Genomic DNA, 6183 nt, shown 5'->3' with positions numbered 1-6183 from the left:
TCTTGGAAACAACAAAGCCAAGTGAGACTAAGTTATTTACATGCAAACAGATTTATTAGTCCAGTCATCAGAGATATGACCCCTAAAAATCATACAAACAAGCTGAATTTTGCCGAGAATATCAATTTTGAGACACCAAAAAAGTTGCAAATAAGTTAACCACTTTAACCCACAGTCTTAACCCTAAAACCTCCTTTTGTAGGGGGGTAAAAACGCAAAAAAGTCAATTTATGAAGAATCTGTTCGCCGTAAAAAAATTTTTTAAATAAAATATGTAGCCGAGATAATATTGAACAAAAATGTTTATTAGCACTATTTGCGTAGAATCAATCGTTCTCTTAATAACAACGCTACAACAATAACGCTCTTAATAGCAACAATACTGTTGCGAAAGTACTCCTTGCAGGTGGTGTTCCGAAGAAAAATAGGGGTGGTAATCATAAATCTAAAAAAAGTGAAGATGAAAAAGAATGAGTTCGACATTTTCTCAAGAGACTAAAAGGGCGCGAAAGTCATTATAATAGGAAAAAGTCAAATAGCATATACTTATCTGCAAGTCTGTCAGTTGCCAAGTTATGGAAATTGTTTAATAAGGAATACCCACAAAATCGGGTGTCATATTTCGAAAGGTTTTTATACACGATTTTAACATTTTTCATCGTCCGCTTCGGATGTGTGTAGTAGTACGTGACTAAAACAACAGTACAAATTTGAGCCAAAAGCTGAAATTAAAAATCAGCTGCTACTGGAATACCGTGTACATACCGGGTGGTCCAATAAGCCGATCTCTCGGCTATATATCAGAAACTATTCATGTTATAACTTTAGGAGAAAAAATTCCTTAGTAAAAGTGGCCAAGAGAAATCGCTGGAAATAACTTTCAAGTTTCTGGGTTAACCGCTAGGGGGCGTAACCTCTGAAGAAAACTTTGAAAATCAGTTTTTTGGGAAATATGCCCAATTATACCAAGTGTTAAATAAGTAAACTAGAAAGAGACCTAAATTCTGCATAAAGTTGTTCAAGTACTTTTTTTTTATTTTGTCAAATAAAGGGTGGGAGAGAGTGGGAAAGTATTTGTGGATAAATACCTATAACTTTGGTTTGGATCAACCGATTTTAACGAAATTAGTGTCATTAGAAAGAATGTCGAAGATTTAATTTACATCTACTATAAAACAATTGCATTTAGTTTTAATTGTCATAGGTAGAGAGTACTTTCGAATAGAAAAAATTAAAATTTGTTTTTCTTTAAAATGTTTAATGAAAACACCTATTTATTGTAAATTATAATGGAACTGGATTAAATTCGTAACAAAATGGCGCAGACCGCATGTTGATAGCTTTTGTCGAACTCGAGATATGAATAAAAACGCATAAACATAAGTAATTATAGTATTGACTCACCCTTTATTATAACTTAAAATTAAATATGTGAAAGATCATACAAATATCTCGATCAATAAAATTTAATGTCTAATTAAATGTTCAAATTGTTTTCCATCGTTGTCCACACAAAGATGTAATCTTTCGCGCGTAGACATAATAGCTGCTCTAATCTCAGCTGTTGATATACTATTTATTGCGTTTATAATGCGCTGTTTCATGTCATCTCGCGTGGTTGGTCGAGTTTGGTACACTAAGTCCTTCAATCTTCCCCACAGATAAAAGTCCAGACATGTTAGGTCTGGAGATCTAGCTGGCCATGAAAATATACTTCCCCTTCCAATCCATTTATTTGGATAACTTGCATATAAATAATCTCGAACTCGCCTGGAAAAGTGCGCAGGACACCCGTCATGTTGTAATATCATATCTCTTCTTGTTTGTAAGGAAATATCTTCCAATAAAGCAGATTGGGGAAAGGCAATTGATTTTCCAGAAAATCCAAATATGTTTCACCATTTAAAGTTCTATCAAAGAAATATGGACCTACGATCTTTTCATCAACTATACCACACCAAACATTAAGACTCCATCTATCTTGAACCTGTACCTCATGTATCCAGTGCGGATTTTCTTCGGCCTAATAATGCATATTATGCAGATTAACACCACCCGCACTATTAAACGTAGCCTCGTCTGTTTACAAAATCTTTGACATGATATGCGGTTGTTCTTCTAGCAGACCTAACATCCAATTGCAGTAATCCAGCCTTGCATCAAAATCTCTCTCATGTAAAGCTTGGTGGAGAACTACATGATAAGGATGCAGTCTAAAAAACAGAACAACAAATATTGGAGAAAAAGAAACCACTATATTTACTAAGACTCAAAAAATCTTGAAAAATTCACAATTGGTTCACAAGATAAATCGTGCATAAGTATTTTTAAGAAACGGATTAAAGAATAAAAGCGTCCTGTTGCCGTTTTTTTCGGAATATTAAAATAACAGTTGAATCTAAAGTTTAAAGGTAATTCCAAGTTTCTGACCTAAACTTTATAATATGAAAAACCAACCTGTGATGTTTTAAAATATTAATTACTAATATTACCAATATTAATATCTATTGAAAAAAGTGCACTCTTCAATTCGAATTATAATATAACACTTCTTAACAATGTTTTGACTCCTGTCAATAAATAAACAATATGAACTCCCCCGTCAAATTCATTGTCGTAGCCTACTTAGTTTCGAAAACACTATTTTTAATCATTTGAAATAACAATGGTCAAAATAGGTAGCAACATTAAGATTCTTCTGCTATAAAAAAATTTGAAAATACCTACTTACTTATTTTTTAATTTAATTTATAATACAGGGTGGGTCAATACTATACTTACTTATGTTTATGCGTTTTTATTCATATCTCGAGTTCGACAAAAGCTATTAACATGCGGTTTGCCCCATTTTATTACGAATTTAATCCAGTTCCATGATAATTTACAATAAATAGGTGTTACCATTAAACATTTTTAAGAAAAACAAATTTTAATTTTTTCTATCCGAAAGTACCCTCTACCTATGACAATTACAACTAAATGCAATTGTTTTATAGTAGATGTAAACTAAATCTTCCACATTCTTTCTAATGACACTAATTTCGTTAAAATCGGTTGATCCAAACCAAAGTTATAGGTATTTATCCACAAATACTTTCCCACTCTCCCCCACCCTTTATTTGAAAAAATAAAAAAAACAACTTTGTGCAGAAGTTAGGCCTCTTTCTAGTTTACTTATTTAACACTTGGTATAATTGGGCATATTTCCCAAAAAACTGGTTTTCAAATTTTTCTTCACCGGTTACGCCCCCTAGCGGTTAATCCAGAAACTTGAAAGTTATTTCCAGCGATTTCTCTTGGCCACTTTTACTAAGGAATTTTTTCTCCTAAAGTTATAACATGAATAGTTTCTGATATATATAGCCGAGAGATCGGCTTATTGGACCACCCGGTACAAAACGTGCTGCTGCCTTTTATGAGTTAGCCAAAGAAACTCCAGAAAATAGTTTAAGTTTCTGCTTTGACCTTCAACAGGTACAGACTTTACCTCGGACGGCTATTGACGATATCTTTTACTCACATCAGATAAGTCTCTAAGCTTTTTGTTGTGTTGCGCTGTCTTCGCGTAATCCAACTTTCTACATGTGGACTGAAGATTATGCTGGACGTGGCTCAACAGAAGTTGCTTCAGCGCTTCTTCACCATCTAGATTCTCTTGACTACGATAGAATTAAGAAAATTCGACTATATTGTGATGGGTGTACAGGTCAAAACAAAAATTTCTACATCGTCCATGCACTTATGTTTTGACTTAAAAATAAGTCTCCAAGAGATGTGTCCGAAATTTCAATCACTTTTCCAGTCCGCGGACATAGTTTTATGGCTGCTGATCGTTGTTTTGGGACAGTGGATAATTTCTAAAGAGGAGTACGTCAAATTTTATTCAGAATGTGGTCAAGTAAAACTCTTAGGAAACGACTGGAAACTTTTTAATACAAAAGACCTAGATAAAGTGTAAAATAAGGTAAAGGGCATTGCTGAAACAAAAAGAATTTTTATTACAAAAGACATTCAAAACCAACAAAAGATTGAAGTAAATACACACCTATATTATCGGTTTGCATCTGGAAATAAATCGCGTCAGATGATGCTAACAAAAGGAAAAGACGATGGGAACCTGGTTTTAAACATTATACCCAGAAACTCGTTACCAGATAAGAAGAAACCCAGTCTTACGAAGCTTCTGAAAGAGCTGTTTGGTGAAAATTGGATGTTACAGATCTAAAATGGTATAAGGATTTACTTGTTTCCGCTAATGCAGACACGGAATCTACTGACAAAGAAGTAGATGAGAGCGAGGAATGTGACTGTTTGGATGAAGAACCTGCTCTTCACATATAAATATTTTTTGTTTCTCTTGGTTCCTTTTGACTTTTGTCTTCCAATTTTATAATAAAAATGTGTTTTCTGGCGTTTCAATTAGTTCTTTTTGAGAATTTTTAAAATTTTGCAATCAAAACTATCCATATCCAGATTAATAATCAATTTTTTTCCAAAAAACGTTAACTCAAAAAATCAAAATCAAATTGCATCAAACTACTTTCCTGAAACACTACAAATAAACCTTATCTTGATATTCCTAAGTACTAAGGCCGACCGATAGGAAGTTTTTTTCGTTTCCTGGACATTTTCTCCAAATGGATATAGCCCCTTTTGAACACAAGCTCCTCAATTGTTAGTAATAATAATTACATTAAAAAAAACTTTTTCTTTGCGCATAATTTCACTACCAAACAATTTTCGTTTTAAGTTAAAAGAAAAATAAACACAATTCCATGCTTTTTTCATTTAAATTTTATGAATCATCCATGTTGTGTTAAGTTCAATTATGCAAAATGAGAAAACCTGCAATCCTCTCAGATTCATAAATTTTAAAATGTTTGTCTTGGGCACTTACATATTACAACATTAAAAATAAACTCATTTTTGTATTTTAAAAATTTTGTTAGAATAGTTTTCATTACAATTTTTATCATCACCGCATCCTGTATTTTCAATAAAAGTTGCTGAAGAGTATGTTTAGCAATAAGCTACACCAAGCAATTGGTGTAAATTTGCAGGTTTTAAAGTTTTTTATGTATTATATACCACAGGATACGGAAGTAGAAAAAAAGAGATATAAATATATTTTGGCAATAAGCTTGTTTTTAAAATCCTTATTTTATATTTCTTCCGGGGGATCAACCATGGTACATTTATATTTTGTGAAAAGAGGTAAAGTACAGCAACTAAATATCATTGATTGTTCTTATTATATTTCAGGAGCTTGGTTGTAAAAGGGCCAAAGTCATCAAATGCTGTTTTTGGGAAACCGCTTTGGAAGATTCTTGTACAGAATGATCTACAATTAGTACTAATATTTTTTATAGTACTGTTTTTGTAAAAACACTGTTTTTTGTCGTGTTATTCTTACATCGATTACCCTTCGAGTGGTAACGTACGGTCCCTGACACTGACGTAGTAGACATTTTGCGCTAAAACTCAAATGCGCATATTGTTTTGTCCGCGCGGCCAGGTAGTACAAGTCACAAGTACTTCTTTTTTTCTTACTCTTGCAAGTATCGTGATATCATGAAGCTATTAGCTAAATTTCCCAATGTTTCTCCACGTTTTTCTATCTTCTGTCATTCTAGCACATTCTGACAATGGAGCGCCAATGGTAGCAACAATATGGTCCGTGTATCGTGTGGGAGATCTACCTCTATTTCTTTTGCCTTCTACTTTTCCCTGGATGGTAAGTTTTTCAAGACTATTTCTTCGAAGCACATGTCCAAAATAGCTTATTATTTGTTCTGATATTTGTGTTCTTAGTCTTTTCTTTATGTTTAGCTGGTCCAGTATGGATTCATTTGTTCTTCGGGCCACCCATGGTATTCTCAGCATTCGTCTCCAGCAGTACATCTCAAATACATCTATGTTCTTTTTGTCTTTCTCAGTAAGGGTCCAGCATTCCGATGCATAAGTAAAAACTGGAAAAACTAGACTTCTTACTAGTCTCATTTTTGTATCGGTAGTTATTTCATGGCTTTTCCAAATTTTTGTTAATTTTGCCATAGCGCTTTTTGCGATTGCTGACCGGCGCTTTATTTCTTCAGTACAGCCTACTTTGTTGGTTATTAATGAGCCCAGATACACAAATTTGTCTACAACAGCGATATTGTTTATCATGACCAGATGATTTTG

Source organism: Diabrotica undecimpunctata, chromosome 8, assembly GCF_040954645.1.
Source record: "Diabrotica undecimpunctata isolate CICGRU chromosome 8, icDiaUnde3, whole genome shotgun sequence".
Lineage (NCBI taxonomy): Eukaryota > Metazoa > Arthropoda > Insecta > Coleoptera > Chrysomelidae > Diabrotica > Diabrotica undecimpunctata.
This window is presented reverse-complemented; position numbering follows the sequence as displayed.